The 21,396-nt window shown below is 43.1% G+C and overlaps 1 protein-coding gene across 4 annotated transcripts in view; it reads left to right on the top strand.

Moving 5' to 3' along the window:
* THRB (thyroid hormone receptor beta) overlaps positions 1-21,396 on the top strand; it is a 336,813-nt gene that overhangs the window by 202,480 nt on the left and 112,937 nt on the right. The window contains exon 1 of one of the 4 annotated variants that reach the window (XM_042903311.1): positions 16,846-16,949. The exons of 1 other annotated variant lie outside the window; for it this stretch is intronic. The gene's annotated coding sequence lies outside the window, so the exon portion shown is untranslated. Of the gene's footprint in view, positions 1-16,845; positions 16,950-21,396 lie in introns of those variants that run through there. 2 more of the 4 variants (XM_042903310.1, XM_042903308.1) reach the window with 2 other exon arrangements.

The raw sequence follows: 21,396 nt of genomic DNA, 5'->3' as shown, positions 1-21,396 counted from the left end.
AATCAAGTTAATTAACGTATCTATCACCTCATATGGTTATCATCTATGTGTGTATGTGTGTGTACAGTGAGAACACTTATGTTCCGTTCTCTTAGCAAATGTCAAGTATACAATATAGTATTATTAACTATAATTACCATGCTGTACATTAGAGCTCCAGAAATTATTTATCTTATAACTGAAAGTTTGTACCCACTGTGCAACATCTTCCCTGCTCCGCATTCTTTACCACTGGCAACCACCGTTCTACTCTCTGATTCTAATGAGTTTTTTAGATCCCACATATAAGTGAGATTTGCAATATTTGGCTTTCTATGTCTGGCTTATTTCATTTAACGTAATGTCTTTCAGGTATTATCCATGTTGTCACAAATGGCAAGATTTTCTCTTTTATGCTGAATACTATTCCATTGTGCACATGCCACATTCTCTTTGTTCATCTATTGATGGTCACTTAGGTTGTCTCCATATCTTGGCTATTGTAAATAATGCTGCAATAAACACTGGAGTGCAGATACTTCAAGATATCGATTCATTGGGGCAGTGGGGTGACTCAGTTGGTTAAGTGTCTGACTCAGCGCATCTGAACTCAAAGTTCCTGGGATCAAGCCCTGCATCGGGCTCCTTGCTGACAGTGCAGATTCTCTCAAGTGCAGCTTGAGATTCTCTCTCCCTCTCTCACTGCTCCTCCTTCTCCCTCTCTCTCTGTAAATAAGTATTAAAAAAGAAAAAAATGATATCAACTTCATAACCTTTGGATATATACTTAGAAGTGATATTACTGGATTATATGGCAGTTCTATTTTAAATTTTTTCAGGAAACTCCAAACTCTTTTCCATAATTGCTATACCAGTTTACATTCCCACCAACAGTGTACCAGGTTTCCTTTTTCTCCACATCCTCACCAGCATTTGTTACCTAGTTGTTTTTTTTTTAAATAACCATTCTTAAGAGCTGTGAGGTGGTATCTCATTGTGCTTTTGATTTGCATTTCTCTCATGATTAGTGATGCTGAGCATCTTTTCATGTACCTGTTGGTCGTTTGTATGCCTTCTTTGAAAAAATGTCTTTTAAATCTTCTGCCCATTTTTAAATTGGATTATTTGGGGGGTTTTTTGTTTTTTTTGTTTTGTTTTCTTTTTTGTTTTTGCTGTTGAGTTGTAGGAGTTCCTCATATATTTTGGATATTAACCCCTTATCAGATACATGGTTTACAAATATTTTCTCACATTCCATGGGTTTCCTTTCCATTTTGTTGATGGTTTCCTGAGCTGTACAGAAGATTTTTATTTTGATATAGTCCCACTTGTTGATTTTTGCTTTTGTTGCCTGTGGTTTTGCCGTCACATCCAAAAAATGATGGTCAAGATTAATGTCAAGGAGCTTCTCCCTATGTTTTCTCCTAGGAGTTTCCCAGGTTCAAGTCTTAACCCATTTCAGGCTAATTTTTGTGAATGATGTAAGGGCCCAATTTCATTCTTTTGCATATGGATATCCAGTTTTCCTAGCACCATTTATTGAAAAGACTGTCCTTTCGCCACTGTGTATTTTTGGCACCTTTGTCAAATTTTAGTTGACTATGTATGTGTGGGGTTATTTCTGAGCTCTCCATTCTATTCCATTAGTCAATTAAAAACTGTAAATGGATGGACGGACGGATGGATGGATGGATGCAGAAGTACCAAAATACTAAATTACAGGCCAGGATGATTAGTACCAGCTATTGTCCTGCCTGTCTGTCCAAACATGCTGCTCCTTACAGAAGAGACTGTTGTGTTCTATATTCCTTCAAAACTATTCACTGACGCACCCCAGGAGCCAGCTCTTAACATACTAAGCATTCCTCCTGAATGTGTACAGATTTCTTATTTACTTTATGATCCTGAGAAGGCATAACAGACATACCGGAGTCGGGAGCCAATCAGTCGATTTCATTATGCGATACCATGCTAATTTTGATTATTATGGCTTTGTAATGTACTTAGAAATCAGGAAACGCAATGCATTAGCTATTTGGAGTCGTTTGTGATTCCATATGAATTTTAGGATTTTTTTCCTATTTCTGTGAAAAATGCCATTGGAATTTTTATAGGGATTGCATTGAATCTACAGATGGCTTTGAGTAGTATGAACATTTTAACAATTTTAATTCTTCTGATCCATGAACATAGGATATCTTTCCACTTGTGTCTTCAACTTATTTCATGAATGTTTTAGCTTTCTGTGTAGAGCTCTCTCATCTCCTTTGGTTAAATTTATTCCTATTTTATTCTTTTGATAGTATTATAAACCACATTGCTTTCTTAACTCCTTTTTCAGGTAGTTGCTGTGAGTGTATAGAAATATAACAGATTTTTATATATTGCTTTGAATCCTGGAACTTACTGAATTCATTGATTAGTTTTAACAGGTTTGTTTTGTTTTGTTTTTTGGTGGAATCTTTTGGGTTGTCTATACATAAGATCATGTCATCTGCAAATATAAACAATTTAACTTCTTATTTTCCAATCTGGATGCCTTTTATTTCTTTTTCTTGCATAATGGCTCTGACTAGGATTTTCAGTACTGTATTAAATAGAAGTGGTGAGAATGGATACCATTGTCTTGTTCCTGATCTTAGAGGAAAAGCTTTCAGCTTTTCACCATTGACTGTTGACTATGATTTTAGCTATGAGCTAATCATACATGGCATTATGTTGAGATACATTCCTTTTTTACTAAGTTGTTGAGCGTTTTTAATTATAAAAAAATATTGAAATTTGCCACATGCTTTTTCTGACTGAATTGAGATGATCATATGATTTTGTTTCATTCCCTTAATGTGATATATCACATTTATTGACTTGCACGTTTCAAGCCATCCATACATCTCAGGGATAAATCCCATTTGGTCATAGCATATGATATTTTTAATGTGCTGTTGAATTCAACTTGCTAGTAGTTTGTCGAGAATTTTTGCATTCATGTTCATTGGGGATATAGGCCTGCAATTTTCTTTTCTTGTGGTGTCCTTGTCTGGCTTTGGTATCAGGGTAATGGCCTCATAAAATGAATTTTGGAGTATCCCCTCCCCTTCAATTCTTGGGACAATTTTCAAAGAATTAATATTAATTCTTGAAATATTTGGTATAATTCACCAGTGAAGCTCTCTGGTCCTGGGCTTTTCTTTATTGGGAGGTTTTTAAGCACTGCTTCAATCCCCTTACTCATTATTGATCTGTTCAGATTTTCTGTTCCTTTATGATCTAGTCTTGGTAGGTTGTAAGTATCTAAAAAAGTATTAGTTTCTTCTAAGCTACCCAATTCATTGGTATATAATTGTTTATAGTAGTCTCTTGTTATCCTTTGTCTTTCTGTGATATTAGGTACAATGTCTCTTTTTTCATTTATAACTTTGAGTCCTCTGTTTAATCTACTTAAAGTTCTGCCAATTTTGTTTATCTCGTCTAAAAATCAGTTCTTAGTTTTGTTGATTTTTCTATTGTCTTTTTATTCTCTACTTCATTTACTTCTGCTCTTTACTATTTCTTTCTTTCATGCTAACTTTGAACTTAGTTTTTTCTTTTTCTTTTTCCTTGACGCATAAAGTTAGGTTGTTTATTGAGATTTTTCCTTGTTCTTAATGTAGGCATTTATCACTCTAAACTTCTATCTCAGAACTGCTTTTGCTACAGGCTATAAGTTTTTGATATGTGTATTTCCATTTCTGCTTATCTCAGTGTACTTTTTTATTTCCCTTTTGGTTTCTTCTTTGACCGATTGGTTGTTCAGGAACATATTGTTTAACTTCCACATAGTTGAGAAATTTTCTTTCTTGATTTCTTGTCTGGGTGATCTATTCATTGATGAAAGTGGAGTAGTAAATTCCCCTATTACCATGTTACTGTTAATTTCTTCAATTCTGTTAAACTTGCTTTATATATTTAGGCATTCTGATGTGGGGTGCATATATATTTGCAATGATTATATCCTCTTGAATTATTTAGGGGAGGACTTTCTTGGTTTTCAATCATTTGCAGTTTTTCTTTTTGTATAGGTCTGTTTTTCTTTTTTAGATTTCTTTTTTAAAAAATTGTTTTCCTTTTAGGGAGAGGGAGAGCATGAACAGAGGACAGGGGCAGAGAGAGAGAGAGAGAGAGAGAGAGAATGAATCTTAAGCAGGCTCCACACCCAGCATGGAGCCTGATGTGCGGCTCAATCCCACAACGCTGGGATCATGACCTGAGCCAAAATCAAGAATAAGATGCTCAACCAACTGAGCCACCCTGGCGCCCCTCTTTTTTGCATTTCTAAGTTGATTGCAACTTAGAAACATTAATGGAACATTAATGGAAACATTAATGGACAATAATACAATAGACAATGGACAAAAAACAATAATGGAAACATTATTCTGTCTCTAGTATTTCTACTTATTTCGACTTTGGAGAAGATTCATCACCTAACAATGGTCACTTTTTTATAATTATAAAAACTTTATGCAGTTTTTAACTTCATGACTTTCAGTGCTATTATGTAAAGCCTAAAGATTCTTGATGGTTAGATTTTCTACCAAATAATTTGAAGGCAGATGGACACTGAAACATTGGACCAACAAGTGGTTAATACCATCCCCAGGTTATCAAAGCAAATCTCCAAACCAAAGACTTTTCAAGGGTAGGGAGTTGGTGACAGGTGTACTTGTGAGTAAGCCACAGACAAATGCATGTAATAAGACGCTTTATTAATTAGGAAACGTGGCATGAGGATATATGTGCTTGGTATTTTAATCCCTTCTTCCTGGAGTTTGATTCTTCTTGCTATGAATTTATGAGAAAGGGCAGCGATTGTGTCATGCGTATATATCCAGCAGCTAGTACAGCGCTCTGCCCTTGTCCTTGGTGAACACTTGGGAAGTAGTTGTGGATGGAAGCATGGATGGATGCATGCATGGATACAGAAGTACCAAAATACTAAATTACAGACCAGGATAATTAGTACCAGCATTTGTCCTGCCTGTCTGTCCAAACATGCCGCTGCTTATAGAAGAGACTGTTGTGTTCCATATTCCTTCAAAACTGCTCACTGACTCACCCCAGGAGCCAGCTCATAATATACAAGCATTCCTCCTGAATGTGTACAGATTTCTTATTTACTTTCTGATCCTGACTGAGAAGGCAAAACAGACACACCGGAGTCGGGAGCCTGTGGCCCTGGCCATTGTCTAGTTTCTGGGTCAGAGGTAAACAGCCTCTGCCGGAGAGACCCAGTCCCAAAGCAGAAAAGACAAGTTGTCCTTGTGATGAAGCAAAGTCACATTCCCCTGAGAGTTGAGCTCCTCATGTTGTCATGTGAAAATACTAGAGACCAAGTGTTAGTTAAAAATAACAGTTCTTTTAAAATATGTAGCAGCATGGGGGAAGACCAGAAAGAACATGTCAAAATATCAGTGGTTAACGCTAGGACAGGTTTTCATTTTTTTTTTTCTTCTTTATACTTTGTGTTTGCAAACATTTCCACGTGAAGAGGTATTATTCTTATGCTTAAGAAAAAAAGTTTAAGACATTTAATCCTTTGAAGTCTTCCACTCTAACTACCCTTCAGCTGGGGGGGGGGGTGGTTATAATTTCTCACACATGCTCAGTTCTTGGCTGGAAATAATAATTTCTCACCCTCAGCGGGAGCAGGGTTGAGTTCAGTCAATGCTGCCGGTTCCGGAACTACATTGTTGTGGGGGCACTGCACATACTGCCGGCATGGGCATGCTGCAAGGATGCCGTCGACATGCAACTGTCAGGGTACAGGCAGGAAAACAAAACCACACTAGGTAATTCAAACAGAAGGATCTGGTACAAGGAACTGGTTATTGCACTGGCACGGGAGCACCACAAGAGCAAGAAAAGAACACTGAAGTAACCCAGCTGCAAAAAGCAGTTGTCCCCCTAGATACAGGGTTACTAGGATCCCACTCAGAGGAGCAGTCCTGTGGAGCTGGAACTCAGAGTGCTAAGAAAGGGCTCCAACCAGCTGTTTCGAGAACCTCTGTGGAATACAAAGACACTGCTTCTGGAAACGCTAAAAGACATAGGAGGGTCCAGCCAATGGCCACTGCTGGCACATGCTCCCGGGCGTGGAGGGGCATGAAAAAGAAGGAAGTGCCTTCTCTCCTCTCACCTTCCACCCTCCCTCTAGTGCCTCCTATCGGCAGAATCAAATAGAACGTCCTCTGGCAAGGGACCATGAGAAAGAGTCAGACCATGAGAAAGAGTCCCAGCCTGGGAATCACAGAGCAGAGGATAGAAGGGTGAGTTCAGAGCTGAGGGGCAACTGGTAACCGACTGGCACTCAGCTTTTGGGTTGGAAAGTCTGCGGTTTTGCAAGGAGCACTCAGCCTGCTTTGTTCATTGAACTGTGCCAAACTTTCCCTTTGAACGACCGCTGATGTCCCATTTCCAGATATCTCTTTGCATTTCATGAAAAGCACCTTTCCTTTATTAAGGAGCTATTCATTGGCGACCCCTTTATAAACTTTTCTGGCAGCTGCAACATGGGACTGAGTGTGGTAGCATATGAGGGTTCAGGACTCAAGGGCAGTTCATTTATACACACTCTTACCCGGCTGGTGTACTTGCGAGGCTTATTCTCCTGAACTCAACCACAGAATAATAGGAACAATATCCTCAATCAAAAGGAGCAGCGATTATTAATAGAACTTCTAATTGTCTGAACAACCACGTAACCTTCACTGAACTCAGAAAACGTCTCACATCTACCAAGAAACGTCTGCCTGCCACTCTGGTAAAATGTATCTCACTGATGCTGTGCTGGGCATGTGAGAGAGATTCAGACTCATCACGAGGGAACTTTTCAAATCATTTGTGTCAACCCGTCCCAACCCTGTGTTCTATATATTACAATTTGAGCTACCTAATAATCGGAGCTAGAAATTTTATGTTTTTAAAAAATACCCCACGGGTGCAATGGTTACTTAGCTTTTGACTTCATAGGGAGCCCTAGTGACAATTTGTTGTCAGGACCTCCCATTTAGAAAAGATTTCAGCTCAAATTCTTCAAAAATGAACTTGGCTTAGGGGTCAGGGGGCATAACTTTGAGTCCTGACTTCCCCATAAGCCAGTATTTACCTTTAGACATTTAACATCGGAGCCTCAGCATCCTTGTTTGTAAAAGATATAAGAAAATGAGGGTTGTGAACACCAGATCACATAACCAATGGTAAAAAGGAGCTATGAATACATGTAAACGTTATTATTCTTGCAAAGGGCAGACAACTGTAACGGTTTATAGCATAAAGTCTGGATCTACAAGACCTGAGTCCAATTCCGGGCTCTCCATTTAAAAACCTTTATGACTTCGGGCAAAGGAGTCACATCTCTTTAGATCCCCTGACTGTAGAATAGGAATGGGACCACCTATATCGTAAATTGTTGAGAATAATAAAGGAGGCGGTATATATAGGATATATATGGGAAACTTCACAGAATGGCAAGCACATAGTAAGCACTCAATAAATGTTACACACTTTCACCGTTACTGCCTTTATTATTACCCTTACTTTTTAGGGAAGCATACACACATGTGCAGGTTTATGGTGATTCACATATTAACATGTTAACGTGAATATATGTTTTCTCTACCCAATTTCATTGAACACAAATAGAAACTATATTTGTTGTCAACTTCACTATAAAGCCCAGGCTCACGTTTGGTCTAGCTGGCCTTTGCATCGAAGCTAAGAAGAGCTCCTGATAACTTTTTGGTACACATTTCTGCATTTCATGCGGGATCTCATTATTTATCTGGTGTTTTAGAAACTGGCTGCTTTTTTTTTTTTTTTTTGAAATCTTTGTTTTCAAATCACTTGAATTTATTTCTCCTGAAAAATTATGTAATTCATTTCCATCTATGGCAGATAAAATCAACAATACAAGTTGATGACCAAGGCCCATGGTCTTTCATTTTCATATGAGAAAATGGATAGGCAAGTGGGTCTTGTTTACAATAAATCATGATTTTTCATCATTCTAGAGATGGTACAATCACACCCGTTAGAACTATTATTTTTAGACCAAATTGTGTTTTTGAGGGACAGTAGATGCGGCGAAAAATATTGATTTAAACGTTCTGTCACAGACAAAGCATTAGTTGAAGTCCCAACAGAGAAGACCCAAATGGTACTCATTAGTCATTTCAACACTGCTTAAAAGAGTCCGTTTTGCAAATGCTGCTGTCTCCACAGAAGTAGGTTACCCTCTCATCAAATCTTTTACAGTATCAGGCTAGAGAATGGAAATCCCATGCTTTCCTATGTTATCAACTACTTTGTTTTGTTTTGATTTTTTGATTTTAATTTTTTATTTTGAGAGAGAGACAGAAAGCAAGTGGGAGAGGGGTAGAGAGAGAAGGAGACAGAATCCCAAGCTTGCTCCGCACTGTCAGCACAGAGCCCGATGTGGGGCTCGAACTCACAAACTAAGATCGAGACCTGAGCCGAAATCAAGTCGGATGCCTAACCGACTGAGCCACCCAGGCACCCCTATTATCAACTACTTCGTAAAATAATTGTTGTGCCCTGACACATACTATGTCTAATACCATGCCCTTTTTATAAACTATGACCCTACATGGAGTAAATCAAGTTCTCAACAGACAACAATGACACTTAATGAACTCTCTACTCCCTTACCGCCTGCTGCCCATCTCAGCTACCTCAGGAAGAGACCACAGCTTAACATGCCAGCTCCTCTCTCATGGTGCAACAAAATAACCAGGACCCTATGCAGTTAAGTCCCTAGTAGCGGGTACTCAGTTCTCTAGAGTCTATAATTAACAAGGCAGAATAAGAACAACTCACATTTATTGAGCATTTACTATGGGTAAGGCACTGTCCTAAGCACTTTTCTTGTATGAACTCATTTAACCTCCATAACATTTCTTCATGAGACATACTGGCTTTTTCCTATAGGACAAACGTACAAATGATACTAAAACAAGCTGATGTAGATATTCTGTCCAAGCACCCAGGTTGCATGGTCAGCATGATTTTAGCCCAATCACCCACACTTTGTACAACCCACATTCTGGAGGACCCTCAGTTCACAGCTGGATATTGACCAGGAACACTGGCATGACCCCCATCACAAGGATGGTGTAATGATTTGCAGAGCATCTTTGTTTTGGAGAGTTGGGTTTTTTTGGTTAGTCTCTCTCCCACACGCTTCCATGGCCCTTTGCACTTCCGCTAGAGTACCAAATACAACATCCTCTAATTAATATTGCTATGTTCTGTCATCTCTACTGGGCGGTGCTAGCAGAGGGAACAAGAAGGGCTTAGTCATCCCTGTGCCCATCAGCTGGCACCCAGCTGAGTGATGTGCATATGGCGGGTGGAAAGCAATATGTCTCAGCAATCAAGAACACTGGCTCTGGGTTGCATCCCAACTCCTCTCACCACCCGGGAGATACAGGGTGAGTTTCTCTGTCCCTCTAGCCCTCTGTTTCATCAATGAGCAGAAAACACCTATGAGCGTCTCTTCCTTTGAACAGTTTGCCTATTGATGAGATATTGGCTGTGTGCTTAGGAATTTCCTGGAGACACAGTAGTCCCCAAGAATCTTCCTATGTCACAGCGTTGCTCCCATCTGAGGGACTGCCTAGTGAAACGGTTAAAGCCAGAACCCTGAGCAGAAGGAAGGTTTCCCCTTTCATAGGCTAACAAGGTGTGCTTTTGAGCTCCCTGGGGGAGGGAGAATGGTCTTCAATGAGCTGTTGGTACCCACGATTTAAATCGTAACGTGCTGTCATTGTTCCATACATGTTACTAGATAACCAGGATGTCAGCGAGTTGAAGGAAGGTTCGTAAGACTGCCAGCCAAGCAGCATCTCAGTTCACAGCTGAAGAAAAATAGAACTCTGATGTGTGGCACAACTGGCCATCAGTAGATGGTAAATGTCACCATGGCTAGAGTTTTTCTTGGCATTATAAGTTCAAGAGTGTCAAATCTATACAAAGCTGTGTTTCACACAAAGTGGCTGCTTGTTTTCCAAAACTACTGGTCCCCAAAAAAAGACCAGAATTTGGATAGGTGTGGAAGTTATTAAGGGAAAGGCACTTAACCCCAATAAACCACTCTTGAGTTAAACCTTGATCAAAAATGTCGTTATGTTTCTTTAATAATAGATCTCTCAGGCAGCAAATGAGGGCTAAAGAAGCCTCTCCCAGCTCCGATTCCAAACCCAGAGAAATTCCAACCCAGAGAAACCCCAGGTGACTGATAAGAAATAATAATGGCCTATTTAGATTTAGATTTGACACTGTATGATGCTTCAGTTAAGTGTACATTTTTGACAGTTTTATTGAGACATAATTCACACAACAAACTTCACCACCCACTGAAAGTGTACAATTCGGTGGATTTTGGTATTTTTACAGAATTGTGCAGCGATCACCCTAATCTCATCTTAGGGCATCTCCATCACCCATCACTTGTTCCCATTAGCAATCATTCCCATCCCTGCAACACCTGCCACACACCCCCACTGCCCAGCTCTAGATAACTATTCATCCGCTTTCTATCTGTGTGATTTTTTTTTTAACCTAGACATCGCCTGGCAGTCCCTTCCCTTGACTTATAATTAGAATCAAATGATAAGTGTTCCCTCAAAATCTGTCATTTTTGAGAAAATTCATTTTCTTCATGCATCACTGAGCCTTCCCTCCTTCATTCAGCCCCCGTCTCTGCCACCACCTACAGAGGAGAAAATCGTTCTTCATTACACATGTATCCAGGGCCTGCAGTGTGCCACACGCTGTCTGAGTACTTGGGGAAATCGGTGAACAAGACAAAGACCCCTGGCCTCAAGGAGCTGACCTCCTAGCACAGGGAGACAGAATAATAAGCACCCACAAGAAAAAAAGAAGCGAACTGTGCCGTGTGGTAAGACAGGCTACCTACTGTGGGAAAAGCAAGAGTGGAGCAGGACAAGGGGATTGGGAAGGCAGTGCACAGGGACGGGGAAGATTACAGCAGGGACTGGAGTGGCCAAGGTAGGCATCCTGAGAAGTTAAGGTTTGCAAGACTTCGTGGGAGTGAAGGAGGGACCTGAGCAGGTGTCCAGGGGATCGGCATTTCGGGCAGAGGAACAATCCCAGTGCAAAGGCTTTCTGGTGGGGGCATGGATAACAGGTTCCAGGAACAACAAGGAGGTTGATGAAGCCGAGATAGGGAGGGAAGTAGGAGACCACGACAGAGAGGCAAATGGGGTAGATTATGGGCGCTACAGTGGGGTTCTGAGCACAGAGCTCGCCCGCTGACATATTCTCAAGGGACCACTCTGACTGCCATGTTGAGAGGCAATCCAAAGAAAGCAAGAGCAGAACAGGGAGGCCTCCCAGACACTATTTCAGAGGCCACTTTAGAGCAGTGGTTCTCAACCTTGGCTGCACATCTGAACCACCCCCGGGCAGCTTTACAAAGCTGAGGCCTGAGTTACAACACTAATTGGTTTAGGATTCAGCCTGGGCACCAGGACTTTGCAAAGCCACCCAGGTGATTCGATACACGGCTCAGGTTGACCATTAGGGTTTTAGGAGTGCTAAGCAGTCTCACGGGTTCAACTTTGCAGCCGGGAAACAAAAACCCTCAACTGGCCCTGGCCACTACTGGCAAAGCTGTGCTGAGAGGGGACCAGAGAGCTCACTGCGACAGGAGGGCCAGAACTGGAACAGCAGACAGCGTGCAGACCAGGATGAGGCCGCAGGAAGCCCACCTGGACCCATCAGTCCCATTCTTCGACTGGATCCAAACACGAGCCTGAATGTGAGACCTGGGCTTTCTCCCTGCACTTGACAGAGGGCTTACTGTCACCTATCAGGGCAGAATAGAAGGATAGTGCTCGAACCTCAGGAAGTGAGTATGTGATTCACTCCACAAGCATATTTTGAGAATTACCATTACAGTGTTCCAGGCATTGTGCAAGGGGCAGCTGATAAAAAGATAAGGTCTAACCATCCTTGCCCAAGCCAAATTGCTCAAAGTGAATGCCATATAATCTTTCAAAATGTGTTATTTGTGGGAAGCCTTTAAATAAGCAGAGGGAGGACTCCTCCTCGGTTGCATATCTGAGCTGTTGGCATTTCTAATTCAGAGGGATGAATAGAACATTATTGTGTTGCATCGGCACAAGTACAGCAGGAAAAAAAGATGCCTGGAGCCGTGAGCTGAGCATGAATCAGCAATCCCATTCTATTGTTCAGAAAATAATCACAATGCTGGGAGTATGGAATTTAACAATCATGCAGACATGCCCTCCCCCCCCCCCCCCCTCCCCAGCAGGAAACTGACTGGCTAAAACATGGCATCTTGTTTTTGGCTTCCTGAGCTGAAAGGAATGTAAAAATCTTGGGAGAGAATTTAGGGAAAGTTGATTTATAAATATGGAAAATACAGCCCATAAGAAACACGAGATGATTTAGATGCAGCGTTGGCTTCCTCTCGGGGGTGGCACGCCAAGGGAGTGTTTATTCACTCTTATGATCAGGAAGTGAGCTGCCCTAGCTTCGGTAGCTAACAAATGCTTCTGGAGGGTGTGCTATGTGCCGATCCCTGGGTCAGCTGGTAGGGAGAGGAAGGAGAGTGGGCTCTCCCTCTTAACTTCTAATCTGGGGTCGTGGGGAGGGAGGTACAGAGATTCTGTAAAGCAGGGAGTGATTCTTAAACCCCTGCATGCACCAGATTCATCACCTGCAGGACCTGTTAAAACAAGACTGCTGGCCCCACCCTCAGAGTTTCGGATTCAGGAAGTCTGGGGTAAAGCCTGAGCATCTACAGTCTCATGAGTTCCCAGGTGATGCTGAGGCTGCCGATCTGGAAGCCACACTTTGAGAACCTAAGGAAACAAGCACATGGGCCGAGAGAAGAGGGGGAGTGTGGGTTGAGTGCAGAAGCCCTACCCGTAAGGTGCAATTTGTTCCCACTCGTTGAATGTGTCCTCTAGTACGTAGCTGATGGGTTTTGATTAGCGGGGTGCTTTGGATAAACCACACCGGCCGTGATGTTGCCACCACTGGGAAGGGAGGCAAGAGGCACGGGTAGAGAGTTCCCTGCGGGCCTGTGAAGTCAAACAGGACATACTGCAGCAGGGGTGCGTCTGTGACTCCTAATCAACGAGCATGCATGTGAGTTCACAGCAGCAGGCAAATGGCTACAGGAGTAAGAGGGTGACAGTAGGGTGGGCTCCCACCACGGCTGTGCTCATACTCAAGCCCTTCTTTTCTGAGCAGAAATTCTCAGCAGAATCAGCCGGGAAGCCTCGTCTAGGTACACACGCCTGGGCCCAGCCACGGAGACGGCGAGCAAGGCTTCTCAGCCGACTCTGCGGTGAATCCCCTTCTTGAGATTAAGAACCACTTCCCCTGCAGCCTCCAAGCCTGTGCATACTTCCTGTCCTTAACGTAAGCAAGAGGACAAAGCCAACCTCTTTGGAAAGCTCCTTCATATACCAGGTCTTGTCGCCACTTTATTACTACAAGCCTTGAGTGTCTCTGATTCAAGGGCGCCCACTTACAACGCAAGTAGCCTCCACAGACAGTAACTCTCTACCCTCAGAGCTGGGTGCCTTGGTAAGCACCTGTCACTGGTAGTGCTCTAGACAAGGCTGACTGTGCGGTCAGGAATGGAGAAGTGGGGTTGCCTGCCCACTGTCCGTGCAGCCTCCCAAGGTAGCACCTCGATTTCTCTCACATGTTCCCAAACGGTGTAGGCTGGGGGCACCCAACGTGCGATCCCTGGATAGTATAGTCAGATCACCTGGGAACTTGTTAGAAATGCAGACCCTCAGACCCACACCCAAGACTGGCTAAGTCAGAAATTTTGGGGGTGGAGCCCAGCGATCCATTTTGAGAAGCCCTCCAGGTGCTCCCCAAAGTCTGAGAACCACTAGTTTCGTTCGTATGTAGCTTCACCGACACGTGTAACTCAGAAACAGAACAGGATGGAAAAGCAGGCAGCCTGCCATCTATAGATCTATTGAGATACGCAGACAACTGTTCCAACATGTTTAACATTTCATGCCCATCTGTCAGATTTTCACCTAAGGACTTAGGACCTGGCCAGCTTCTCAGCTACCTTTGGCATCCCTCTAATTCCCAGTGAAAATGTGACTTATTTCATTGCCCTTCTTAAATGATACAAGGGCTGTGTTCTTTCACTTTTTAGAGTGACCTCCCCTCATCATAACCTCCCCTATGACAGGGGCTCGGGAAACACTATCGTTGGTCAGATCTTATTTATTCCCAGCTCTGGCTTAAATCCTGCAAAGGCTTCACCCTAGGTCTCATTCTCTTCTTCTCTACTCCGCGATAGTAAGCCAGACTGACCTGCTTAGCAGCATTAAAATGAAAGGTCAAATTACGTGGCCATGGTCTCACAAAGAGTGAGGGGTAAAAAGGGATCATATAAACCACAGCCTTGAACTTTTCACTGATTCCTGAAACTGTTACCACCAGGGTTCCCAAACTGTACCAAGGCATCCTGGGAGTGCTAGGACAGACCTATGGTCCTACACAACGGGATATCTTGAATTTTCAAGGGAAACACAGCCACAACCATGCAAATAGTACTAATTAGGGTGGACCTAATTACTTATAAATACAATAAAACTTTCTATGTTTTGACCTGGGGTCATGATGAAAAAAATTACCAAAACACTGAAGGTGCCACGAACTGAGAAAGTTGGAATCTATGTCCTAGAGTCACTGACTCCAGGAGGAGGTGTATTCAGACTCTACCCTTTCTGGTCAGAATCATACATTTGAGCCAGCACATTTAAGGAGATGTACCTTCTACATGTAACTTAAATATCAGGGAATAAAAAACGTAAGAAAAGTATAACTACTTGGAATCTCTCCGGGGCTTTTCTTTCTTACCTTCCTACCTAGATCTGCCCATTTTAATTCAATCCTTAACTAGGGTTTCTGTAGTTTTTTTGAAATACAAACCTAAATGAATTTCTCATTCAGTGCCTTAGCCCTTCCTTTATGACTTGAGCATCATGGATTAGTTCTTACAGATTTGAACTAATAATCGCTCTTGTGCATTCCTGAAAATCCCCTTTAAAACAGATTGTTAAAGACAAAATCCAGCCGTGTGTGTCCTATACTATGTGCATGACACCTCACAAGAAACCATTGACTTTACCAATAAAGTTACCCAAAAAGACCTTCATGGAGTCGTATCAAACAAGAAGAACCCAACGAAGGGGAGAATGAAGACAATATAAGTTTATGAAGTATATTTCTGTAGGAACTTTGTAATGTAGTTCCCCTCCCCCTCCATTTGGCAATTTAAGAAGTAGTCAACAGGGGCCCCTGGGTGACTCAGTCGCTTAAGCGTTGGACTTCAGCTCAAGTCATGATCTCACAGGTATCAAGCCCCACGTCGGGCTCCGTGCAGACAGCTTGGAGCCTGGAGCCTGGAGCCTGGAGCCTGCTTCAGATTCTGTGTGTCCCTCTCTCTCTCTGCCCACCCCCCCCCCCAACCCACACACACTCACTCTTTCTCAAAAACAAACATTAAAAATGTTTTTTAAAAAGTAATAAACAGTTTATAATGGTATTTGTTAGGAGAATTTTGTTCTCATCTTCAAAGAATTCTACAGGCAAATCCATCTTCATAATACCCCCTTAGGGAAGATGGTTCTTCTTTCTTATTTGAGAGAGAGAGAGAGAGGGGGGGGGGGGAGGGAGAGAATCTTAGGCAGGTTCCATGCTCAGCGCTGAGCCCAATACAGGGCTCGATCCCACGCCCTGGAATCACGACCTGAGCTGAAATAAAGAGTCGGACAGATGCTCAATCGACTGAGCCACCCAGGCAGCCCTAGAAGATGGTTCTTTTTCCCTGGGTGTTAAACACATGCAGAGAGCTCACTGCAGACTCCAGAGACAGAGCGTGAGCTCTGTCTGTGTAATGCCATCCCCCTGGGGTGTAGATGCTCCCTGTGTCAAAAGCTATCCAACATGGGGGGGGGGGGGGGGTGGGGAGGGGAAAGGAAGTGGGTTCTTGTTTGATGTTGTTGTCTTATTCATCATCAAACACTTTTAAGAAATCAATAATATCGTTTGCTTCAGTCCTAATGTTTTATTTTCACATTCTCGTTTGTTGTTTTTCATGCATGTGTCTCAGTGAGTCACCTAACCACAATTACATATTCGAGCATCTGGCGGTTCTGCATGGTACCCTCATTCCCCTGGAGCTATTTAATCCCCCTGCTGTGAGGAGTTTGTTTCCAGCCCCCTCAACACACACACAGGCGTGCACACGTACTTTATTTTCCTTGGCACAGGGAAGCGACCCCACTCTCCACCAGGTGTCAGTAGAGGCAGTTTTAACGGCTTGCTTTGGCCAACAGTGTCTCTGTTGAAGTTGTTTCTCCTGCTGTGTCAGACGTTTCCTCAAACCACCCGTCTGCCTCCTCCTAAGAGACTAGCTTCCATTCTTAGAAGCGTTCGGAGAGGATGGTCTGCCTGCAGAGAAAGGTAGCTTAGAGGAAAGTGCTCTGTAACCATAGCAGGCAGTCAGGTTGATTCTCATAAAACTTTTACTGGCGGGTTTCTTCTTGGTGACTTTTCTATCACTACATTATGTGGTTACAAATTGTTCCAAGTTCCATTCAGGGGGACAATAAAGTAAATACAGCAGATGGTTTGAGATTCACAGGGGGCTTTTCTGTTTGTTTTAAAGCCCAGTCTGACCCCAAGAACCCCACTCCTATCACTGCCAACCCAGACCTCAAAGCAGAAACGGGATTTTACTCAGGCTGTGGCCCCAGAACCTAGCCACAAGGAGGGAAGAATATTACCATGCGTCACATTCCATTGTGAGGTGGATGACCTTGTCCCCACACTGAGAACATTGACTCTTGACTTTGAACATCCCCTGTGTCATTCTGTGGGTAAGTGGCAGGGCCCACATGCTTTCCATGCATGGGGACTTTGAGAGAGAAGGAGAAAGAGAGTAGAAGAGGAAGAGAGGGGGGCAAGGATTTGGCAAGGACACAGGTTAAAATGAAGAGCAGAAATGAGCCTCACGACGATTACTGGATTTGAATGAAAAGGGGTCGGTGGGGTGGAAACAAAGGCTAATTATTTTACCAAGAACAACAACAAAATCAGCCACAGCAAATCAAGCTCAGTCACAGATCCTGGTTGTATTGCCTCACTCCCCAAAGGCAAAACAGGGCTACTGCTGAAAGTCTCAAGCAGAAGTTAGAGCTTTAGCCATTCAACAGTCATTTGCTGATGTTTCCTGTGTGGAGCCCTAGTTGCCCACCATATCCAGCAGAGGAATCTGACCCTGCCTTCTGCACCTAGAGGTGATCCACTCAGACGAACATCTGGGCTAGAGCACAAGGGCGAGCTTCTACCGGTTTTCCACATCTTTATCACAGCCTTGTGTTCCTTTTTAACTAGCCCCATTCCCGGTCTAACAGTGCTGGCTTTTTAAATTATTTCCTCTTACTGATTTTTTATTTTTTTTTTTTAACATAACACTACCCGATAGGGTTAGCTTTACCAAGTGGAAAAAGTGGATCACAGCATGGTATGATTTGAATACACCTTGCCTCTGTTCTCTTCTATTTCAGTTTTTATTACTATAATCATAAATTTGACCATTATATATTCACTTCATTGGATACGAAGATTTACTATTAAAATGCAAAGACCTCAAGACAGTTAGGAAGTTATAGAACTAGGGACAAATTCACCTGGGTACGCAACCTTCATTGTTCTCGAATTTAAATGTATGTGAAAGGTAACCTTGAGAGGGAAAAAAAAATCCCCAAAACTAAAATTAAGTCTGCAAAGAGGAGAATGGCAGGTAGGAGAGAGGAGAAATTTCACCTCCATTTTATCTTGGTGATGATGGGGTCTAGGGAGGTGGACTTCTGTGTTATTAGGAGTCTTTTTACCACCTCACAGTATCTCAAAGTAAACGCCAGATAATAGGTCCAATTTCCCACGTCTTAGAGATGACTGGGCCTGGCCAGGAGATGAGAAGACCATAAGAATGGTGACTACAATAATGACAAAGCCTACCAATACCTTATGCTGATGTCTTACTTTTAAATCTACAAAGCATTTTCAAATCCCCTCGGTCCTCATCATAACCCTGAAGGGTAGGAATTGTGACAGCATTTTACAAATGAGACTCAGAGAGGTGAGGCGCCTATCTGAGATGGCCTACTGAGTTGAGACTCTGAACCATCTAGAATGATGCCAGGTCCTGGAGTCCTTCCTCTATACCTGGTCTTGAAGTTGTTCTTAAAAATGTTTCCCAAATGTCAGAGTCCAAGTTTTGATGGAAATGGGCCCTTGCCCACGAGGGGAAGGAGACAGAAGGGGAAACTCCAGGAGAGAGAGGATGTTCGAAGTGGGGGGTACAAGGCACCTGATGGAGATCCACAACCTCACTGCCCTCCTTGCACGAGGTGCGGCCCACTTTCAAGGGCAGCCATTTGCCCTCACCCGGATGTGTTTCCAGATGCCAGAGACAGAGTAGTGGTAAGGCCAAAGTGCAGACAGAACCCCTAGCTCCATCCCATAAACTCCAGCAGTGCACAATGCCCCACAATACCAACTAAACTTAGTCAAAACAGCTTCTTGCTATGTAAACACAACTTTAAGGCACATCCCCAAGCATTGCCCTCCGCTCTTATTGCCATGACCTCTAAAACCCTTTTGTTTAGGAAGAGTAGATTACCTATGTCCGTTCGATGCCAGGTGAGAGGGTGGGTCTGTCCTCCTTTGAGAGCCTTCTTGATGTTAATGGTCTCAGCTTAAGAGCCTATGGCAACCTAACACTTGGACATCTGATCTTTTAAACTGAATCAAGAGATTGGCTTATGAAGGTTAGCCCCAACCCACCCCAGCCCACCCCCCAGCACACTCATGGCTTCCTCGGGCTGCCCATGAAGTACCTATTCAAGTGTTAGCACATAAGCCCTGTGTATCTTACGGTTCTGATGCATCAGGATGCATGATACTCTGGTACCCTTGATGTAAAGACATGAGGGGGATATGGCATTTCATGTTAATTTATGTAAAGGCTATATAAGCAATGACTCACTGGGTCCATATGGGAAGATTTTTCAAGGGGCGATTTTTACAGTTGTCCCTTCAATGTTGTAGTTTCTAGTAGGGGAAAGGAAGGACAAAGAGGTGTGCGATCTGGGGAAATGCACTGGAGTTTTACAAGATCGAAGTAGGGGTGTTCTCTCTGACCCTACTCTACCTTGAACACTAAGACAGGAAAATAGCAATGATCCCGCACAAAGAGGTGCCACCAAAGGGGTTAGCCTCCTGAGGATTCGTCCTCCACACTGCAGCAGAGTTATCTCTCTCAAATTGGGTGGGTCCTCTTCTTAAAGACCTTCCCTAGCTTCCTATTTTCCATAGGATAAAGTCTGAAGTCCACAGCAAACCTTTCAAGACCCTTCACCATGTGGCCCCAAACTACATTTGCAGCTTCATTCTTGGCCATGTTCTTTCTTCTCCCATCCCAAATCACATACCCTGTCACAAGATGCTATATATACCTTTTGTTCTTTTGTTGTTCATGAGCCATACTGTTTTTATTCTCCAACTGGAAAATATCCTCATTTTTCAAAGTCAAGCTCAAATATCACCGTGGGTCCTCCTCATACAGATAAAATTAATCCCACTCTCCTCAGTGCCTCAAAAGAGATCTCTTATCCCTCCAGTCAATTCTTCTGCCCAGAAGGTACAAGTTGTTCATCACCTAAGCCCCCTAGGGGCAGACAACATGCATAATTCATCTCAAATGATCCAGAGTTGCAATGGAGGCTGATGGCTTAACTAGAGTGGCCCCAGACCTTGCATTGGAGGATTCTTCTTTAGCCTCCAGCCTTGCTTCTCCAAAACTTACCTTCCTTCTACCCACAAAGGGATCTACTGCTTGTAGGTCCTGTTCTTTTTTGCCACTGACCAAAAATAGCTTGCACATCCCTTTTTCATTTTTTTCAATAGATTGTATCTATATCAATTTGTGTTTTTTTCCATCAGCTTTTGCATTTTGACAGTGATCAGAACCTGCAGCCAAAGCTTAATATGGCACCCACAGATTTAGTGTGTGTGTGTGCGGGGGTGGGAGGGTGTCTGTGAATCCCCTTCTATCCATCTTTCAAGGGGAGAGGCCTGTAACTTCCATTATATTCTTTGAGGAGACTGGACCGCCCCCCCGCCCCGAAACAGTTGAGATCCACTGAGGTAAAGGCATAAAGCGTTAGAGAAGAATTTTAAGGGGAAGCATGGAGCAGGGCTTTAACATGTCCCCAGAACCATATCACACACCTGGCACCTGCTTTCTTGCAGGATAAAGACCCTGGTCTTCTCAGGAGAGGCTTAATCTATCCTGAGAACAAAATGCAGCCCAAGGTCTGGAGATGGTGCACTGCTTGGAAATGTGCATCTTCTTCCACCTAAGGTCACCCACAGCATCTCTCCAGCCATCCTGTCCACTGACACGCTTAACTCCACATGACAGCTCCTCAGATGTTCAAAGACCTTTATCTAACCTTCATGTGACTGCTCCCTTTTCTAGGTTCCCTTCAACAGTTCCTTAAGACGTGGTTTCCATCAACCTGGACATTCTACATGAGTCTTTCTCTTAAAATGTAGCAGTCCAAACATGGCCTGGCTTGTCCTATAGGCCATGCTTCCATCCACACACTCAAGATGGTCTTTGAGTTCACGGTGGGATGCATAGAGCCCAGTATCTCCCAGAGTCCCTAGACCTACTTCCTACATGTTTGTCATAATTCCTTTTACTTTCCAGTTTCTGAGAACTCAATAAATTTCTCCATCATTTGTATTTTTTTTTTAATATAAATGTATTTTTCAGTGCTTTGGAGGTGAATGCCCACTTTTCCATTCTTCCATGGGGAATAGGTTTTCCCTAAGGGACATGGCATTGGACTGAGAATAAGTGGGCAGAAAAAGGCACGGCCCTGAGTGATTTTCCACACTGCCTCTTGGCACACCACACATCTGACTTATACATTTAGCTGCTCCTGGCCAGTGGGCTCCACCTTCCCAGCCAGCTTGTTAAATGGATTGTAAAGCCCTTGAGAGCCAAGAGCCTTCTAGTCTTAACCTATTTGTATCCCTAATGTTTGCTCATATCACATTCATCACAGTGTCTTATTATTTCTGCTTCCTTAATGTCACTTGAGTCCCTCATCCTCTGCTGCCACCCCCCTAGTTCTGGCCACCTTCATCTCTCCCCTCCACCTGCCATAGCCCTCTGACTGGTCTGCTTTGACTCAGTTGCTGTGAAGCTTTAAAAACTCAAGTTGGCTAGGGGCGCCTGGGTGGCTCAGG

This window comes from Panthera leo, chromosome C2, assembly GCF_018350215.1.
Source record: "Panthera leo isolate Ple1 chromosome C2, P.leo_Ple1_pat1.1, whole genome shotgun sequence".
Lineage (NCBI taxonomy): Eukaryota > Metazoa > Chordata > Mammalia > Carnivora > Felidae > Panthera > Panthera leo.
This window is presented reverse-complemented; position numbering and strand designations above follow the sequence as displayed.